The 22,407-nt window shown below is 39.3% G+C and overlaps 1 protein-coding gene across 4 annotated transcripts in view; it reads right to left on the reverse strand.

The window, feature by feature from the left end:
• Positions 1-20,268, reverse strand: part of ZNF532 (zinc finger protein 532) — a 213,703-nt gene extending 193,435 nt beyond the window's left edge. Inside the window, exons 1-2 of one of the 4 annotated variants that reach the window (XR_011200972.1) lie at positions 19,771-20,268; positions 18,290-18,760 (exon numbers count right to left, since the gene is read on the reverse strand). The gene's annotated coding sequence lies outside the window, so the exon portion shown is untranslated. Of the gene's footprint in view, positions 1-6,346; positions 6,382-18,289; positions 18,761-19,770 lie in introns of those variants that run through there. The other 3 variants (XM_069220276.1, XM_069220267.1, XM_069220287.1) reach the window with 3 other exon arrangements.
• Between the last annotated feature and the right edge of the window lie 2,139 nt (positions 20,269-22,407).

Here is a 22,407-nt window from a genome sequence, read left to right on the forward strand (position 1 = left end):
ATGAATAGTACAAGTATTTCAAAATATACAAGGAATTATGAAATACATTTTTTTTGTAATTCAGAGGTGTGATACAAGCAAAAATTTAAATAGGAGCAAAACAAATATTTTCAGAAACTTTATTTCCAAACATCATACACTATATATTGTAATCAGAAAAAACACGTCAGTGGAAAATGTGGCCATTTCAATGGAAAATCTGCCGATAGCACACTTATTTGCAACCACTTCATGCATGTATTTATTAAAAGTGACAGATTTTAAACATAATTTGAGACAATCCTGTCCCCGCACTGATAACAATGCGTTTAATGAACTAAGAGGCAAGTGTGTGGCTAGATTGTTATTATATATGGAGCAAACATATGGGACCAGATGTATCATGTTATCCAATAGCGATTACCTAATTGCGATTTTTTTGCAAATCGCAATTAAGTAATCGCTACTGGAATGTATGAAACTCCAGGAGTTTCATACTGCGATTCGCAAGGGCTCGCAAATGGACCCACCTCATCAATATTCTTGAGGTAGATCGCAATTTGCGAGCCATTGCGAACGGCTACAATCACAGGGATGGTGGCCTGCTGGGCTCAGCAGACCACCATGTCTATGATTGCTTTTCAATAAAACAAAATATATATTTTTTTTAATGCAGCACGTTTTACTTAAAGGATAACGGGATGCGTTTAAAAATGAAAAATTTTATTTTTATTTTTTAATAATAGGCAGTGGTCCGCAGGACCACTGCCTGCTCTTAAAAAATGTTTCCGCATGCATTCACATAGGGGAAGGGGTCGCTCAGGGACCGCTTCCCCTTTGCAAATGGGTTACCACATACTTGAAATAGGTGGTAACTGCAATTGTTTTGCGACCGCATTCACGGTCACAAAACAATCATACATACCTCTGCGCTTCGATATTAGGAAGGGACACCCTTGACACGCCCCTTCCTAATACCGAATCGGTATGTAGTCGCAAATTGGACTTGTTAAATATGCAATCGCAAAAATGTTTGATACATCTGGCCCATAGTCTATTAAATCAAACAAAAGCGTTTTTTTGTACAGCAAACATGCTTAACTCGTGTGTTTGAAGGTGCTCTATTATGTGATAAAGAGGAAATTAAAATATTTGACCAGGATCACATAATTTAAAACCAGTTTATGGGTTAAATGGGTTAAGAGCATTATACTTAGATGAAGTAGATTATTTAAGTCTAGTTACGTTTTTATGTTTTTCGAGGCCTGTGGCTTCCTAAATTCCCTCCTAGAGGTGCACTGATATGACTACACAATAGCAAATGCAGGCTCAGCCTGTTATTCCTCCCTAACCATCCTTTACAACAAACTTCCACCCCGAACCGAACCAAAGGCTATGTAAAACATAGTCAGCCACAGCCTCATACATATATCACATGGGGGACATTACAACCCTCACTCAAACCGGGAAAGCCATTCTGACCAACGAAGATTACAACAGATTAAGCCTACAGGATGAGAATCAGAAGACTTGTTAAAAACTCAAGATATTTTTGAATATTTACATGAATCCATTATGCTAAATGGTTAATTCTCCATGATGCCAAAATCCAAAACAGAAAGGTACTTTACTAGGTGCTCTCATTGTAGGTTGTCATGAGGAGGAAGCAGATTAAGTGTATTGTGTGGCATACTATGTGTGCACGTTTTATGGCTGGAGACTGGAGGTTCCAGTCTGGCACAGATGAAGGCCACAGTCTGGTGAGGGCCACATGGCTACCAAAACCAGCAGAACGTTGACCTCAATGGAACTGTGCAGTGGTGCACCTCCTAAATCAGCAAGTGGTTGGCAGCCTCGGGGTGGGCATGATTTCATGAGAGGTACTGGGGAAGACAAAAGAGCAGGGTTCAAGTGCACAAGTGTACAACACATCTATAACTGTCCAGAGTGTTAAGTGGGGCAGATCGTTGTCAGGGCTCCTCTTTCAGTTACCCATCTACCAGCCCAAAAGAGGGGAAAGAGATAAAGCAATAAAATATACATCTGGTGATGAATGTGTAGAGCAAAGCTCTAAGAAGACGTGTAATATAGATGCGTAAGGTGGGGAAGAGATTTGAAAGCTTAATAAGATGTCCATTCAACTGTCTTTGCTGAGAACATCTACATGAGAGGCCACACCAGTGTGCTACACACATTTTGCACCTGCCTGCTGAGGACACAATGAAAGAGGTAATGGATAATTTTGATTGATGACAATCAACTTTCTACATTACACTTTTCATTCCAGTATGCTGTGCCTTTCCAAGCACTATAGAATAACCTTGAAGGGAGTCACCCAATAAAAACATTTTTCAGCTTAATCCAAATTGTAAAACAATTTCTGCAAAAGATACGTAATAATCGGGATTATTCAGATTTGTCTTAATCAAATCCAGTGTATTAATAGAAAAGAAAATAATTTTACATATATCAATGAGAACAGAGTAGCACGTTGAACAAACCGTGAAAATGTAAACATAATGGGCATTTGTATAATAACAACAAATACAAGATTGGGACGTCAAAAGGGCAGCTTCTATTTAATAGATAAAATACTACAAACGTGGAACACAGACATTTATCAAATCAGTTTACACATGGCAATGTTTTATTCCCCAAAATCCTTCCACCTAGAATCATCATCGGGACAGAAGTGCTAACGAATATTTTCTCTCCAAGCCCACCACCACTATAAAAACAGGAGTAACACAATCACTGAGAGGATGCAGAAAAGAGACAAGGAAGATACAAATAATTTGTCAAGCATTATGTAAGATTTACTAAAACCAGTTCCAAAAGCTACTCTACAACCCAACTTCAAATCCAAGGACTGAAAGGAACCTTAGAAGCGCTTCAAAGGATGCAAAGAACTAAGAAAGTCTAACTACCAATCGGATGCACAATCAGCATCTCGCATTACGCCTCCTTCTACCCACATAATCCATGCAACCCAATGCAGGAAATGATAAGAAGCCTACAACAGAGTTAATATAAATGTAGATGTAATAAATTAACAAACAGCATGAGGAGTTGTTTGACAACAAAGGACTCAAGAACCACTATAAGTGTTTTTCGGTTTTTAATGTATGCAATTCCAACATTCTAGCACAAGTACCATACTTGGCACTCTTCACCTACAATACAGCCAATAACGCAAATTTCAGTTGAAACCTACGCAGCTGCAACTTATCTGATATTCAGAAAAGCTCTGCTTGTGCTCAGAGATATACCATAAAGAAAAAAAAATGAAGTTTGAAAACTACAAGGAGAAAATGCCATCAGAAGAGAAACCAGTTCATCTATGAAAAGACATTTAAGCCCTTATGGTAGGTCAAGCAGGAAACAATTCTTATTAAAGTAGCATGAGTTGCTGACATGCTACAGGAGACTCACTTACTCTCTAAAGATGTCCACAGAATACAATCCCAGTGGTTCCCACTGTAAGGAAAACTATTGCCAGTGTTGTAAGGTTCTTCCCTCAGCAAAAGTGATTCCCCTTTTCTCTGTACCCACGTTGATTGTAGCGGCGCCCTCACTTCCGGAGGCTCTTGCAGAGGCTGTTGCTAGAACCAGCCTCCTCAGGTTTAATTGTCCCTAAAGATGGTGGCCGCGGATCTTTGTGAGGTCGGCGCTCTAGTGTTTCTACCTTAGTCACGTGCTGTAGCTTCCTGCCAGCTGTTCCTCTCTGGGAGCCGTGCACTTCAACTGTCATCTTGAGGAGCATGAGCAATGTTCCTGTGGCACTTGGCTTCACTGAGAATTTTTTCAGTATTGAGTAGTTAATCCTTTTTTCTTGGTACGGTGTGCACACCAGGGATTTTTTCCCTTTTGGAGAAGCTGAATTTTTTCCTTCTTCCAGCAACTGGCTATCGGCTTTCTGAGGAGAATTAGTTCTGGCTCAACTGAACTTCAAGCAAATGCAGTAAGGTATATATATATATTTGTCTTGCAGACTCAGTCTTAAGAGACAAACCTCAGAACTCAGACTCATGCCTTAGAGACTGTGATAGAGAAATCCGATCTTTGAGAAGGAGGTTTCTATTTCCGTAAAAGACAATAGGAAATTTTAAATTTGTGAACTTTTGGACTGTTCTTCACAGAACTTTGGATTTATCCAGGTTAGGACAGCGATTGCATTGGGTGAATGAGAATGACTGAACAGGTGAATGCATAGTAGGAATGTACTCATTTATGTTCTTATCACCCAACTGCAGGTCCTTAAAGAAATCCCCAGAAGAAGAAAGGTGCTCGTTTTCAGAAGCGCACGCAGAATATCCTATCTTGAAATGTGAAACACAGGCAGGAACTGGATCTGGAGGCGGTCTCTCTTTTTCTATTCCCATTCCCCTTCCCCTTTCCCCCTAGCAGATGCAGGGTTCAGATAATCATTTAAGGTCTGAACCTGCATCTGTTGGAGGGAGTTGAGTAAAAGGCATTCCTGTGGAAGTTTGATTCAATTGGTAATCTTCTGACACCCACGTCAGCTTTGGTCTTCCTGCCCTGCAAAGAAAGGAAGGGTGGGTATTATCTTCTCACGGGTCTTCAAAGGTGAAATCTTATCTAGCGGAAGTTAAAGGGCACGTTCTAGCGATTCGACTCATGGTGGGTTCCTTTTATTTTACCCTAGCGAACGTTTATGACTAATGAACACCAAGAATCTTCCTTGGTCTCTATGCTTCAGGGCTCTGATGTCGCTATCCTCGTGCATCGGGGGTGGGGGGTGCGCATGAACCTGGTTATGGACACTGACATGGACAGTTCTGGACAAAGATCTGACTTAACTGGGGCCTTCTCAGCAGCAGGGCTTCGTTGGCTTTCTGACTTTCTAAAGGACGTATGGTGACAACTACATCAATCTTCTAGGGACTACATATTCTATTCTGCCGCACATAGGACATATGCACGAACTGTCCGCTACCTAGCTACCCCGACCCAGCTAGATCTTATATCCAAGACCCCTGTCCCTATCCCTTGGACTGCCCGTCTTCCAACTGAGGAGCTTCTTCTGCATTTGGGGGATACCTTGCTGCAGTCCCAGGCTATTGTCGCTGCTACTATGACAGTAATCACATCCTACTGTCAAGCTAACTTCACCAGGGACACCTCCGTGGCATCTATTTGGGAACCCCAGCAAATGGTGATATGCGAGGAGCTTACAGCTGTCTCGGCTGCGGAGAACAATAGCCATTGAGATAATCAACAAAGTATCGAAAGATCGGTCACTGAGTTGGAGTCGAACTGGGGCCCACAGAGCGTGGAGGGAGCTAGAGAAGACCAGCCTCCGTCTTAAAAGCCCTAAGCTAGATAGGGCTATGATATACCTCAAGCATAAATTTTAACTGAGTTGCAACCTCTGTGGACATATGCTGGTGCACCGATTACGATACAAAATTCATTTGGGATTAGTGAAAAAGATTCGTACCTGCTCCTCCACTGAGATGTTCAGAAGAGGGAACAGCATCGGCCTTTCCAGGTTTCTATGGTTCTCTTTAGGCCACCGCGGATGACCCTGACGGAAACCCTATGGGATATCTCCAAAACACCGCTCTCACCTCCCAAATGGAGTCTGAGGCCATGAACCAGCCTATTTGCATGGAAGAGGTGATCTCGGCCATAGCATGTTTAAAACCAATGAAGGCTCCGGGGCCTGACTGTTTCACCTCACAATTTTATAAACTTTCTGTCAGAACTTAGCCCCCTTTGCTCACCATATATGATATACGTGTAGGTTGATCGTTTTTAAGAGGATGTACTTCCACTACCATGTTTAGTTCTTAAGTGTTCTTAAGCGTAAAAACCAAAAGAGGTGAAGTGCCCAAAGAGGGCGAGTACCTTTGCCCGAGATGGTTTGTTGACATTTTAATTGTATATTTATAGCTTTGGGGTCACCCGCTGTTTAAGTAAAATGGGGTCTGGCCGCTGCTCAAGACTGCAGAGATCTGTTGGATTATACCATGGAATGTGGTAGGATGAAAGCTGCAATGACAGAGTCCTGCAGGACTCCAGATGAGAAACAGAAGAGGCAGCAGGCCAGCTGGAAGCAAATCAGTTTGGAGGTACAATCTCCTAACTCTTTGTGCAGGTACCTGTAATTAAAGGGATGTTCTCAATGACACCCAGTGGAGAGAAACAAAAAGAGAAAAAGCCTTTTGACACACCAGCAAACATACCTAAAAAATATATATATCAGACAGATATTCCAAGACTGAACTCACTTTACTTTCACATGAACGCACACAAACCATTTCAAAACTTAATACTGAAAAAGACCCCTATTAAACAGTACAACCAAAACACCCACAAACACTGTAAAACAGTGGTTCCCAACCTGTGGTCTGGGGACCCCTGGGGGTCCGCAAAGCCTCCTCAGGGGGTCCGTGACTGCCTAGAAAATTAAATAATAACAGATCAAAAATGTGTATATAAATAAAGAGGCTAAACGTACAATTGCGCATTTTAAAACATATAGTAAATGTCAAGGAATATGAAATTGGAGGCTAAAAATTTAATTAGTATCCTCAGATTTATTTGTGGGAGCAGGGCAGGTGCATTAAACCGAATTCAGTATGGAGGATATATTGCTACAACTGTATTTAGAAAAGCTTTAACCTTACTATTAAAATAAAAAATAGCCACTTTCCAGTTATAAAAGTATAGAACGTTAACTTGGATATCCCACAACGAGACCCAGTTCTGCCGGACCAACAAACTCTAGCCTGAAGCAAAAGCTATGCAAGATATTCCTATAGACCCATCACACACACATACACATGCACACACATATGCACAGGCGCACACACACACCTCTGCCCCCAACTTGAGATTCTGAGACTATCCACAAACAAGGCCCTGGTGCCATACTTTCATGAATTATATCAGTTACACAAAGTTTCACGATATTAATAACCATGGCAAGTAATTGTTAAGATCATAAGAGTAGCATTTGAACACTCAAACAAATGTAAATAAGTTTGAATAGTATATTTTGAGATACAAAGAATCCAACATGATCATAATTTCATACTCATTGCTATTCTGTACTCAGTCTATTCACTATAGCTTCAAATCAATTACATTTTTTCAACTAATGACACATAGCAAATTGCTTCTGTCTGAAACAAATCTGGTTACTACTGCCAGGGCAATGAGGCAATAAAGGCCACCAAAATAATATGAATAAATGCCTTTTTAATGAATAGACTAAAATATATGGTCCAGAAACTACTAGCTTGACAGAACTCTGTAGGTACGATAGTAATCAGACTCCACTGAGATCACATACAAACCCAATTTTGTAGCCACCCTACTGGCTACTAGAAACGAGCAGGAATGTCTTGATCCTGAGCCAGAATGGGGCATGTAGACACAATATTGAGCACCAAGCAAAACAGGCTTGGTTTATATACTGCATTCCGGTAACCACAATTCATGAACTATAGAGCTGCATTGGCTTCTTTTTTCAAAAGAGCAAGGACAACAGGATGCTCATTTTCTTTCCATAATCTCATTTTTTTAAAGAAGCTTCAATAAAACATGGGTAACTTAGACTAGAATAACCTTGCCTTTAAAAATGCTATATAAACGTTCCATTTTAAACATGCATTTTGTTTTTTTTTACTTCCCAAATGCCTCATTTTTAAAGAACACTTTGTAATAACTGGATTACTACATGGGCTAGAAACAGGTGAATTTGGCCATCAGCAAATTCCACAAAATCACAAATAAAAACTTCAGGCCTAAACTGGGAAATGATTAACATCTACGACTGGGTTAAGCAAATGCTCCCTAAACATAAAACCTTGACAATCTCAACTAAATTAAAAGGATTTTCATTTTCCATCTTGGCATACTATTAAGTTTCTTGGAAATTCCGAAGTTAAAAAAACCCTCTACATTATTCAAGGATTCCTATCAGGTTTTTTGTTTAAAAAAAAAAAAACGCCAATACATGATAAACCAGTGCTTTATCTAGTACAACAGTTGTTGAAATATGTTGTCATTTCAAAAGGTCATATTCATGAATGTGTTGCAAATCTCAGCGAGTCTTTCAACACTATGGGGCAATGGCTATCAGACAAATTTTCATTTCTAAACCTGGACAAGATATTCAGGCGACTGGCTGGTGCACTGCATGCAAACAGCTGAGCCAAGATCAAATTCTGTCACCAAGATGCCACTCCAGGTTTCTTGAGATACATAAAGATTTTAGGCATTATTGCTTAGTGTTACAGACTGTGCACATTATTGATACAGCACATTTGAACTTGGTTATTCTGCCAGTAGTCACTAAAATATTTGGAAATAGGCTTGCATCCCCCCTGCTCTATTTTATACATCTGGATCATTCAGGATTTATCCCTAATGCACAGGCTGCTGAGAACATCCAGAGGGTCCTGCAACTCATAGGAAAGGCCATCTATAGAAAAACACTAATGGCTCTGCTCTCACTAGCTGCCGAGAAAGCCTTCGACAGGGAGGACTGGCAATTTCTAAGACGAGTTCTTGTGGCCATGGACCTCGGACCAGACAAGAAAATGGCTAGGAACAAATAACGATCAACCAGAGGAATGGATACTGATAAATGTGATAAGGACGGAAGCAACTGGTTTGCACACAGACAGGAGTCAAGGCTGCCCTCTTCCCCCATCCAGCCATCAAACCCCCTAGCAGTGAGTATCAGACAAAAGCCACATATTAAGTAGATGCCCTTCAGTGAAGATCAGCACAGTATCCACTTATCTGCTGATGCTCTTCTCCTAAAGAGTGCTGGATCCAGAGACTGCCATCCTACGAGCTTTGAGGTTTATGGAACAATACGGTAGATGTTCTGAGTTTAAAGTTAAATCTAACCAAATCTGAATTATTGAGTGCGGGGCTCCTTCGGGGAATGAAAGATTGCATATTGTTAGCAATGCCCTTCAAATGGGACCAGATTAAATATATAAGCATATAGATCACGCCTGAAATCAGGATATTATACCAAGCGAACTATCCCTAACTGCACAACATCCTCATGCAAGAATTTCATAGGTGAAAGGGACATTATATTTCATGACCAGAAATGGTAGCAACAATTAATATTAATGTTTTACCCAGACTGCTCTACATCTTTGAGGCCATCAACATCTTTACATGGGTTCAGTGATAATGGGACCGGTACCATAGGCCAGTCCATGGTTTACTAAAATAACTACCAGTCTGCTACGAGCCTGAGATATTAGGACCAAAATGGAAATTTGGGATTTTATCATAATGGTACAACAAATGGCGCCTTCCCCCTTCATGCCCTTCTTCCATAATTCAGAATTCACTCTGGGTCTAAATAGGCAAGATTTTAAATAACAGTTAGAGGGAGGATGTTGAATGCTTAGAGATTTGGTCAAGAGAAAGGAAGTGTCCAGTGTAAAATGAATAGCCACCAACAAGAAACAGACCACATGCACTACATCCAGGTAGGTCATGTAGCGAGGGAACAGAGAGCCAACTTGTAGGCCCCACATCCAGTGGGAGACATTTTTTGCCACCTATACCACACCGAGGAAAGTCATTTATAACATATACGCTGCTCTCATTAATGAGAACCCCACTACACAATGGCCTATATGAAACAGTGTCAGCTAGTATTAAACACTGTTATCAATGGACACCAGTGACACAAATTGTGGTCAGATATACCATTCCTATGCAGAAGTGTGTAGAATAGAGAAACCATGTGTAAGAACATGATGCTTCGATATATTACTCAAATGTAACAAAAATGTATGTAGGGTAATGCCTCCACTGGAGAAACCTGGTATGGTAGAGGACGGCTTACTCATCTGGTGGTCATGCCCCCTCATTATGATGTTCTGGAAAGAGGTTTTAAGCCATATTAAAGGGGTCCTGGGGTACCAGATTCAAACTGCCCCAGAACAGTACTGCTGGGGATTTGACCAGTTGAAATAAAGAACCTCTGTATGTCAGACTGGAGAAGATACTGTCTATATGGGATATGGTGTCTGAGCTCTGAACAATGTTAGCAATGAAAAAGCTGACTTGGGACCTTAATGTTATGGGAAGTAAATATGCAGCCATGTGGCGCACAAAGGTGTATTATTTGGCAGAGAGGAGCTTGTCACTAAAATGTCCCTGTTCACTGCCATTATTGAGACTTGCAACTACTGAGATCTTACCCGTTATCAACTTGATACAGCGTTCATATTGTTTAGGTATATTAAGTGAGCAAACTCACAGATACGGTATGTGTTTTTATTGTCATGTGGTTCATCCCGTGGGTTGGGGGGTGGAGAAGAGGGATAATTACAACTGAAATGTTAGTGCGTATGCATAAGAAATCTAATAAATAACTATTGAACAGAAAATTGACAAAAGGCATCTGGTAAGTGTGTATATGAAATGTATTTAAAACAGAACAGATGGCATAACAACGTAATGCTACTAAGTGATCTGAGCACAAGGTCGCAGGTGTCAATTCCTATAGAAACAACTGTTGAAAAAGAGACTATTTACAACTGTAAGTTATAGCATAGAGTAGTGAACAGAGATATCTGATAACCTGTAACTAATCAGTTTTGTTTACACTGGACGTATAACTTGAACTATAATTGACAACAGGTTCTGATCCACTTTAATTATAGCATTATCTCACACAATGTTTCAGCATGTAATTGTGTTCCATGATATATACAATGTGCTACACGTTAGCGCTCGTCTTGTGATGCATAGTGCACGAGTTATGGCAACATTTGAGTGAGTAAATAAGACAGAACGACTGTGAATTGTGATATCTTCTTCATTTTTCTCCATACAGAACAATCTGGTACTTAGAAGACTTTCCTGGAAAAGCATGTAAATAACACATTTTTATTCTTTGGTGATGGTTGCTCTGTGAGTGTATGAGCTCATTTAGGAGTTGATGAAGATTATTTTTATTCTTATTTCCATCTTTAGCTGTGAACGTTTTTTAGGTTTCTATTTTTTCTTCATTGGGGTGTTTGGTTGTGTAGTTGTTTGGTATTAGCTGAGTAGGTGGAATTTGCTAAATGCACCAACTTGGTAAGGTGAGCAAGTGACTATGGTTAGAATATGTTTATTTCTATCTTGGTCTTTCCCTTTGAGTGCACTATGTTTGGGCACTTGGACTAAATGAGGAACACACACAGGATCTGTAAGAGTTTTTTTCAATCATTGACATAATCTTTGTAGATATTTGCTGGGCTGCCCCTCCTGTGTTTTTAGCGAACAGCGTGTGCCCTGATAAAGGTGCTTGGTCTTTGAATCACTTTGCACAAAAAATGCGTGTTGACACCTGCAAAGCATTTGTTGCTGGCACAGAGAAGATGGAAATGAATAAGATTGTACTGGCTATATAAGACCTTTGAGAGTTAAAAAGGATTTTGCTGCATTGAACACTACTATGTATTTCATCCATTGTGTATAAATCGCACCAATTGAGTTGAGGTTTTTGTATAAACATAATGGTGTTGTAGAACGTTTTTGAGATGATGAACGTTTTTATTCAAGGTATAAACTGTATGAGTGGTGTGGATGTAGTCAGAGTGTGTAAAGGGTGTGTGTTTGCTTTGGGGGGGGTGGCAGCAAAGAAAAAATATATACATTTTGAACAGTAAAAATGACTGTTACTTTATTGAAGATATGACTTATGTTTGAGCATTGTTGGAGGTGGGTTGTTCTCTTCTGTTAGTTTGTGTTTTTCCCGGTCCCACTTCACGCTGTGATATTTTAGGGACCCCTCTTTTTGCATTTCGACAGTTGGGTGATACCCAATGTTACACAAGAATGAAAGGAAACACCATGAGCCACACATCAAGCTGGTGATTTTTGAGAAAGAAGGTGCATGAAAAGAAATAGCCTTCATTAAGGAAGAGTATAAATATTGAGAGAAGATAATCTGTGGTTCCCTTTTTTGCCTAAGGTACATAAATAAGCCTGGTATATTTCTTATGAAAGACCTATTATCTCGGGTATTCAGGGGAATAAATGAACATCTTTCGGAGTATGTTGATCAATTTTGAAACCCTTTGTAACCTATTTGCCCTTGTATATGAAAAATAACACATTTTCAACAAACTAGAGGAAGTTGTGTGAGACCAGTCAATGCTTTTTGCATCCCTGTATGGTGCAGGCTTAGTCACCTACATTCAAAAGGGATGTGGATTAAAAGTAATGCAACATTATTTGTCTTCAAGTAGTGTAAGCCTTTATGACCATTCCAAAATGCTGGTGGAAATGGCGGATTTGATCTGGACATTTTTTTTATTTGATGCAGAACTGTATTATCAGGTTCAAGGAACAGCTATGGGTTCTGTGTTTGCTCCCTCTTATGTGAAAATCTTTTTTTGGGTGGTTTGAGAGGGGGCATGCCTAGTGGCTAAAGAATGGTGCCAATTAATTATTTTTGGTGCAGTTTCATTGATGATGTGCTTATTTGGGCAGGTTCAGAAGCGCAGATGTCAGAATATGTTGATGATTTTAAAAGAAATATTTATAATGTATGGTTCACTAAGTGCTGTCATAGGAGTATAATGACCTTTCTAGATGTGGAATTATGTGTTATGGAGGGGAAGATTCACAGCACATTGCACAAAAAGGATACAGCTGTGACTAACATCTTGAGGGCTGAGAGTTCACATCCCCGAAAAGTTATCAAAGGGATTCTTATGGTGAGATGCTATAGAATTGTTGATTTATGTATGAGATCAATGATCTAAGGACTGGGAGCACAGGTTATAATAACACAATGCTAGATCAGGCTGAAAATAGAATGTGTAAGGTCAATAGAAGCTCCACACTAAGACAAAGAATTGTAACAACTGTCAATTAAATATTAGCACTTGTGACTACATTTAAATGCTAATCATAATGATATCTATAGAATAATATGTAAACATTGGTCATTGGTATCTGTTATACCTGGCAACATCATGTTGCTTCAGAGGAACCATTGGTCATGTACAAGAAGGGCAGGACTACTAGAGACAGAATTACTAAGAATTACATGCTACCTAGAAGGGAGAAGTCAGGTTGGAAACAGGAAACACCAGAAGGGTTCTATGTATGCTCTAAATTCAACATTTGAAAGTTTGGCACCAACAGTTTAAAGTACTTTAAATACAACTCTGAACAGACATCACGTTGTTTGATTCATTAATTGTAACAGTACATATGTGGTTTATGTCATTTTAACATGCAAGAAGGTATGTGTGGGTAGCACTGTATAACCCCTTAGGATACAGATTCAGGAGCATTACAGGGCAATAAGAAATGGGGGTTTACATTCATTGATTCAACACACCAGGAACTGTCGTCCTGAGAAATGAGATTTCACATTTCATGGGATACAAAAGATAATCCTAGGGCAGAGAGGTGAGGATCAGGAACTGCTTTTACAACACACAGAAGCAAGATGGATCTGCAGGTTATGGGCAAACGAAAAAGGTCTAAACACGGAGAATGAGTTACATTGCTTAATGTAGGGGTACCAGAAAAGAAAACCTCCCGACTTATGATTGAGTACATAACCTATTGCTTTGATAATATAAATGGTTGTCCCATTTGTTTTGGTACTATAAAGACAGGTGATGATGAATATAGATATGTGGGTTGTTTAAATCCCATGATGGAAATTTCCACTTAATTTGAGAGTGACATGTAGTCTGTCTAAACAGATAATGCTGCGCTTTAGTAGATACGTGGAACAATCAAGATGAGGGAATGGGTGGATTTTGTCCTATAATAAGGAATAAATTAGGATTGATATTTTGATCACTAATGTAGGTTGCTAGAAGTGATACCTATGACACTGGATTTTGGCGGATGGTTAGTAATGACGGGAGCCAGTAATTTCTCGAGTATAGAGCAATATCTTCTAAGATAGCGCCCATTTGAGGGATGATTATGGGCACAGACTGTTGAGAGGTTGCGGACAGAGGTGAAATTCACAGCTTTCAATATAGCCGATTTAAGAAACTTTAGGAAATAAGACGCTTTAGAAGGAATGGTGACTATGCTCTTTTCAAAAAGTAAATGTGTATTCAGGGCTTGAAAAAAATCTACTGGACCACTCACTATGGTGAATTTTATTTTAGGAGGCTGAGCTATTTTTAGATTCCACTTGACCCTTCTGGCAAGTGGACAAAGAGCAGGTGTTCTGTTCAGTCAGAAACTGAATTAGCAATTAGAGGTCTTTAAATCTTATTCTTGTCACATTTGCTCTGTGTTCAGGGACAGAGATCAAAAGTCAGTTTGTCTTCTTGCAATGCAAATACTTTTCCTTGTGACTGCAGAGTTCCATGATTTTGTAAGGTGAACTGTCTGACCTATGTGACATTAAATGCTTTTTGTATCAGGTTTTCCCTAACACATAGCATTTATATAACTAAGTCAACTTTACAAACATTTCAAAATATATTTCATAGACCATTTTTTGTACTTCTGAAAAAAATATTTTAATAGGATGAAAAAAGTCAAAATACTTTACTTGGTGATGTGCAAATTATAAATGTTTTCTAAAACCCAATATTCACAGATCATTGTTAATACACTATATCAGTAAAGCTGCAAGTTAGTGGGAAGGGTTTTGGACATTTCTTGGAAATGTACTGTCTGTAAATGACAGTGCTCTACCACATTGTGCTTTAGTGATATATTTATAAAAAGTGAGTGTTTAAACATAAACTGAGAAACACTCTTGCCCTGATGGCAAAGCTATTAGTAAACTAAGAGACATGTCATGCATTGATCATGTGTACCCTAATTTTGGGCTAGATGTATTATACATGGAGCAAACGTTTAGTGTATTTAATCAAACAAAAGAGGATTTTTTTTTTTTTTTTACAGCAGAATTGCTGAACTCACATATTTGAAGATGCACTCATATGCGAGAACGAATAAAAAGGCGACTGTAAAATACAATATTTGCCTAGGATTACCCGATTTGAGACCCGTTTCTGGGTCAAGTACATTACAGTTAGGTCGAGCAGATTACTCAAGCTACTCGACCTGCACGTCTAGTAACATTTTTATGATTTTTCGAGGCCTGTATATATATCTTTTGATTTATTTGCCACTAAGCTTTGGTTATGGACATTATGAGGGATGTTGTCGCTGATTACGGATCCCCCGTTTGCTGAGGTTAGGTTGATTTATTTAAATAGGGAGGACACTCAAATATTGCTCCATATTAGGGGGTGTCATGTTGTGGCAGAAAGTAACCATGATTAAATGACTTGGGATGTTCTTTGGGTTAGAGGGACAGTGAAGAAGAGGTGGGTTTTGTTGATTTGGGACAAAAACTAATGATTGGGTGTTTTGATTTGAATGTGACAGACATTGCTATACACCTTGCCTTTTATAGTTTGTTGGTATATATAAATAGGGAGGACATTTCAAGATGGTGCCATGAGGGGGGTTGAAATGCATAGTCAGAAAGTGACTCAGCATTAAATGAGTAGAGTTAATCTGTGGATTATAGAAATAGTGAAGGTGTTGCGTGTGTGGTACATTTACATATTACGAATATGGTTATTAAGTCATTCAGTGTGAAGGAATAAGTTAACATTAATTTGCTAAAGCGATACATGCTGAAGAAAATGTAGATGATTTGTAATTCAGAGGGTGTTATGCATGTGCAATCCAAGCGTTATACTTAAGTAGGTTACTGCATTAAGAAGCAGGGTTAATGACTTAAGAGAATAGTTCTCACTGTGCTACAGATTGTTTTTAATCACACGTGCTTCATATATTGGGCATATGAGAGGGTTACATGAGTGTGATAGATGATAAACTTGATTTTTGTGTAATGTTTGAGAACAGATATATATGTCCATATATTTTTTATGTAGGGATATGACACTTGCCATGGGTTGTTAAGGTTTTTGCTGACAAACAAGATGAGACAATACCCTTATCTATAAGTAGAATAAATATTAATGCAGCATTATAGCCGAAATATGTATAGTGCGGCTTGTCATTTTGAATGTATATCAATATGAATGTGTTTGGTCCTCCATTTTGTAATGATTAAGTTGTTATGAATATGTAAATGAACATACCATGAGCAAAGAGGAACATTTTGAAATTGTCCACCAGTGATGCTGATGGTAATGTCAATGTGCATTATTTTGGGGATTGTGGTTATCAGTTATTGTGAAATTAATATATACCATGTATGCTTTTGATTGTTTTATCTGTAAATATTTTGGGACGTGTTTTTGCAGCCCTGATGAAGTACCTTGTGGGGACGAAACGTATTGGTTGGGCTGACGTATTTGCTCTGAGAAAAAGAAGATTGAAGAATAAATATTGGTTATACTTCCTTACAATCAACTGGGTTTGATTCTATGATGCTTTCCTGGGGAAAAAGTCCAGGATACCTGAGGTGTGCTCCCCACTATGTGCTCAACAAAAACTTGCGATTTGAGACACCAAGCAGTATCTCCCAACGAGACTTTATACAGAAGAAATATAGTGGCAGGTCTCTGTGACTCCAGGCTGTTCAATTCACTGAATCGAAGTCTTATGGCGGAATTAAGTAATAATCTTGCCAGGAAGGCCTGAGAATTGAACTATTCCAGATAGTTTTTAACTAAATTGCACACTTTAGATGTAGTAAGCGAAGAATATCAGACCAAGACTCTCTCTGGTCACAGACTAAGGTATAACGCCACCATTTTTATTTCACCTGCACAGACATTACCTAGATAGCATCCTAAAGCACTGTAAAAAAAATAAAAATGAATAAAGGTGGAGACCAAAGAAAGAAGAAGCAATGCTCCTGACAAAATGCATAGGTAAAAACACAGGTCTACTTAATCGCCAAATAATAACTAAATAACTGAGAGTGGAAGGGGAAAGTTAACCTGTAACCCACCTTAAAAGTAAGTTCTAAGGCCAGTTTACACTGCCTCTGAACCCGATGCCAGAGTTCTGCTAGGCATTACGCAAGCCAATGTTTTGCAAATTATCATACCCCAAAGTTGTGAGTACTAAGCAAGTTACTGAGTAGTCACAGTCTAAGTCCCCCATTGTTTCTCCAACACTATTTTAGTTCCCCCAAAAAATACAGAACACACCATCTCAGTGTTACCTGTAGATGTATTTTCCTATTCTTTATGGATGCATTATAAACACAATGCATTATGAACACAAACATGTTTAAGCTTAAAGGAAACATCAAACTACTATCATTACAAATATATTTACATTATTTAACAAATATTTGCTATATTTCTGTAAAGAATTCCACATGAAGTAAGAAAGCATTATGGATGAGGCCTGTATAATCCCCATAAGCCTGCAGTATATTCTCATTTTATTAAATCTTTCATTGCGCAATACATTACTTCATCTTTCTTTCTGACACACACACATATATACATATATATATATTTACTAGTCTCTGAATTTATATACAGATTACAAGATCTCAGAACTCTAGTGCTGTATTCGTGTAAGCAGTGACTGATCCTGGTTGTGAAGCAGTTTTAGTAAACTAAAGGAGAAAAATAAAGCTCCATGCCTGACAGGGCCTGCCTGTCTTTGCAACACCAGCAGTAAAACAACAGGCCCTGGAGCCATTACTGTCATTTCGTACTCGCCCTCAATAGATTCATGTGCAAACATGTGAAGAATGTGATATTACAAATAAATGTATTACTCAGAAAGCCATCTCATTCGCCATATAGCACGGTATGCAAGCTTAATTTATTTATATTGAATTTAATTTCAAACATCTGTCACCAAATACAACTATGCAAGGGATGAATACCTACAAATAAAAATAAAGGGTCATTTAAGGAAAGTAAGAGGCGTCCCATGTAGCACCTTTATTCTACTGGATACAGGATTAACATTCGGAAAGGGCATGAACATTTAAAATGCTGTGCGTTCCAATTTGAACCGTTTTGTAAAAAAACAATCTTCGTTAATAACAAGCCCATGGCATTGTACACCATTCCCTTGTGAAATCAAGGCAGGGGTGTTTACTTCACGTTAAATCGAAAACATGCCTTTCTGTTCAAAATAATGATACCTCCTCTAAAATGCAATCAAAACTCCTCGTTTGCACTGGCAAACGTAAGGAAATGACACATACACTATCTCAAACATGTTATCAATGTTCGCCTTGCATTTGTTATTGAGCAATCTACATGTTTTAGTAGATATAAGAAAAACAATGGCATGCCCACCTCCCCCATGTTATGGCTGTTCACTGAGGCCGACAGCAGCATACAACCGAGCTGAAACTTACCCAATCTGCAAATTCCAAAGGCTTGGAGGCTTTAAGGGCTGTGCTTCCATCTGCTGAAGGTAGGAAACAAAAACACCCCTATTTCACTTGGGGAACGATCCACAATCCCTCCATGTTTCGCGATTGTATCCATCACCAAATCCATGTTGAGAAAGGGCTGGTTAGATTTGTTAACAAAAATGGACGAAGATGTGCTGATTCCGGTTTCCCGTTTAGGAAGTAAAAGCTGCTCTGTCGCCAGGTTCCCAAAGGCAAAATATTTAGTGTTCCAGTCTCAGCTTTACAGCCTTTGTTCTTCCTTTTTCTATATTCATTACCGCTGCCTTCACTCTCTTCTTGCTGCTCCCTCTCCCCCTCTCACTCTGAGGCCTCTAGCTTTCAGAACAAGATGCAGATGCCAGCTCACATTTAAGAGCACACACTTTTTTTGAACACGGGAAAGGGGTTTTACTATCCAAATTATTTGCGAAGCTGAAATCGTTGAAAAAAACATATTATTCGCATGACATTGAAAATCAAGCAATCTATACGTGAATCATGTAAAACGTGTCACTTGCAATCCATGGGAGCTCTTAAAATGTCTAAAACACCAGGACAGTGCGAGTAAAATATATTTCTTAGAGAAAGGCGATAATCTGATAATGAGAGTTAATTACTTAAGCGTTGTACATGCAAGACTATCTGCACTTCAGAAATGTATTAAGCAAAGAGTTTCATTCATATAAATTTGGTCCCCCAAAATGATATATGAAAATAAATACTATTTTGGGCAGCATTTATGATCCTAATGTAAAGGCCCAGGTTGTGAAACCCCAATTCAGCTAATACAATATCCATGTCTACAGGCAGCTGAAATGGCGCGAGGGCTCACTGCAGAATAACAAAGCAGGGAATTCAGAATGTTATGAAGGCATTGTAAAATCAAGTTCAACAGCTTTATGCTGCTGCTATACATCCATTTTTCATAGAGTAAGTTTCAGAGTGTAGCTAAAAACGAAATGCTCCACGTTTTGATGACTGGAGTTATGCCCAGTACCACGTGAACCTTGACCTTTATGATTTTTTTCTTTTTTTTTTTAAATTGGGATGTTACTGCCACACAGATTATAGGAACAGCAACGTTGATGATCGCCACTAACCAGATGAAATGGGCTACAAAAATACCTGGATTGTTCTAGTTTGCCAATGCAATTCATTAGATCATGCAACTGCGAATTTGCATTTCTGGCCTGCTGTTTACAAAAGCAGCAGCTTCCTTTATCAACAAAAGAAAGAGCTGCTTGTTTTTTCCGAGCATGCAAAATAAAATTGTGCCACTGGCACATATCAATTACCAAAACGGTGTTGCAATTTTTACTAACAAAAAATAAATAAAAAGGGAAATCTCTGCTGTCATGCGTGCATTAAGAGACAGAACTATTTAACATATGTCAGACACGACTATAAAACAGAAATCGTCCTTATCAGGGTTGTCCACATACCAGTGAAATATGCCTAATGTGCATTCTTACTGTGAGGGATGGCACCTCTGCAAGCTGCTCTGCCTGTGGCTGCCATGGAGGGAGGACAGCCCTCACTGCAGCTCAGTGCCTGCATTGTTCAATAGGGACTGAGCTGCCTGAAACCGGATTGAGCCGGTTCTGGTCACCCTACATTACAAAGCTATGGCAACCCCTCGCATACTCGCCAGTGTGTGCCGAGCTCTCTCCTGTGCGGCAGTGCAGCGGCTGTCGCCGTTGACTTCAGAAATGCTTTTTAATTATATCCATTACGTTTTTTGCGGGCTTCAGCGTCCACAGCGACAGCTTTAGCCCGCAGTATGGCTGCTGTTCTTCCCGGGTTTGTTAGAGGGACCGCTCACGGAAGGAAAAACGAGGGGCGCCAGGGTAGAGGTTTGGGCTCCGCCGGGCAGAGACTATTCTTACTGTCATGTAGTCAGGGCCGCAGTCTCTGTGGCGGCCATAAATGTGTACAGATTCACCACGTCAGTAAATCACTCATTTCCTCCAGCGTCTCCTTCGCACGCCCAGTCAGTGAAAAAAACGCCCCTTGTACCGCCGCCATTTTACGATGGCCTCCAGAACCACGTACTCCCTCGGTCGCAGGCGCGAACCATCACGATTTTTTTGTAAATAAAACCTTGTGCTTTTTACAAACCGGCAGATAAAGGCCAGCCTTTACCCTAGTCTGTTTTCTCATTGATGCCAACAGACGGGAGACACTGACTGTTTAAAGCCCCAAAAGGCTTTATTTCAATGGTCTCCCGCCCGAAAAAAAAAAAACCATTTTCAATGCGGGTCGGAGGGGAAAATAGGTTCAACAGAGTGTTTTCCGAACATTTCTCTCTTACAACGTTCAAAACGTTGACATGCACGTTCACCCGAAACAAATGTAAAGCCCAGTGCCCCTGAGGTTTTTTTTTTTTTTACAATTTGTATTTTTACTTTAAATGGTGTTCGTTTTACCAACAACTGGGAAATACAGCTCAACCTTCTCAGCCAACAAAGAGGGTCAATTTGGATAGTTTAGATCCTCCAGAGATAATTAGATGGAGGGGTTTGATATATTTTTAGGAGGTGGGGAAGATTTTCAGTTTTGGTGATCATACCCGTCGATCTGTTCTTTCATGTTCAGGAAAATTAGGAGGTGATCCAATCCAGAGTCAAAGGCCATAAAAAGCAGATCGCACCATGTTTTTGTGATTGGATTTGTATAGTGCTTCATGGTCTGACGAGGCATCTAAAGTGTTGCTTTGGAGGGTGAATATCATTAAAAAGAGGGTGAGTTGCTGGGTATACCACATGGGTGATCCCATTGTAGTCTTTGGAAGACATTTATCTGGCTTGAATGGTGAAGATGGGCGACAGCTTCCAAATGAGATTGAGTTAAGAGGTATTGTTTACTAATAACAAAGGCAAAGCGATCAGTAGGCATTTTCTGTTTATCTTTGTCAATGTCAGTGTAGGATAGAGGCATTTGGGCTGGATGCCCCGAATCTATCATGGCAAGACAAGTCATAGAGCTGCTTTTCTCCTCTCAAACAGTGGAAGACTGGATGAGGTATATAGACCCATGATGTTTGAGGGGTTTGCTGCCACCCCCCCCAGGCATGGGCAGGAGGTGTGGTTATATTTGGCCTACAATAACTGATTATGCAGTAGGGTGTTATGCAGTCAGGCTTAACTTAGATGCAACACGTAAAGAGTTATGCAACACTTCAAGCAGTAATCAAGTGAAAATTGCAGGACTTCATAGTTTCACCATTGGATATGGCACTTTGATTTTTAAACATTACTTGTCCTCGTGAAGTTTGTGAGAAAGCTGAACACTAAGTGATAATTAAACCATAGGTAGGGGGTAAGTCACAAGAGAGCTTTCAGAGACCAGCAGTATACAATCAATGTAGTGATCCATCCAATCTCACACTGAAGATCTTCAGAATATGCAGCATCACAATATTAATTATGCAAGTCTCAGACTTTTTAAAAAAATGGGTACAGATCCAAAAGTTATAAAGTAAAACAAATATTAGGACATATTTTAGTAGACTTATTATTGGTTAGATATGGTTAAAAATAACAATTTGTCTAAAATACGTTTGCAATTTTGATGTGATCCTAAGTGCATTGGCTAAAACTGACTTGGAGCATAGATAATTCACATGCATTCCAATCATCCCAGAGAGCTGGCCTACATTGCTAAAATCATGTTTTGAGGAAAATCGTATTAGTGTGTATCTTTTTCAGTTTTGTGTAAAATTGATCACATAAGAGAAATCACTTGCAGTTTCAAGTATAACACAATCACTTAGGCATACTTACTCATTGAAAGTTAGAATGTAGATTTTCCTAGTAATTTATGACGGAAAGTCTTAATTTTATTAAAGACAGGGAGGCGAGTATTATGCTTATCGATCTTGCTTTATTTTAAATAGCAGCAGTCAAGAAACTACGTTTCCCATGAGGCTGAAGTAACAGGCAGCCAATGGGAAAGAAAAACATATCGGCATTGGAACCAATAGGAACACTTGAACACGGTATAAGCGTTACACTTGACTGCGACCAGCCCTCTTTCTTGATGCGAGAAGGCTAGTCTGTGTGAGAAAATAACTGAATAAT

Source organism: Pleurodeles waltl, chromosome 1_1 (assembly GCF_031143425.1).
Source record: "Pleurodeles waltl isolate 20211129_DDA chromosome 1_1, aPleWal1.hap1.20221129, whole genome shotgun sequence".
Lineage (NCBI taxonomy): Eukaryota > Metazoa > Chordata > Amphibia > Caudata > Salamandridae > Pleurodeles > Pleurodeles waltl.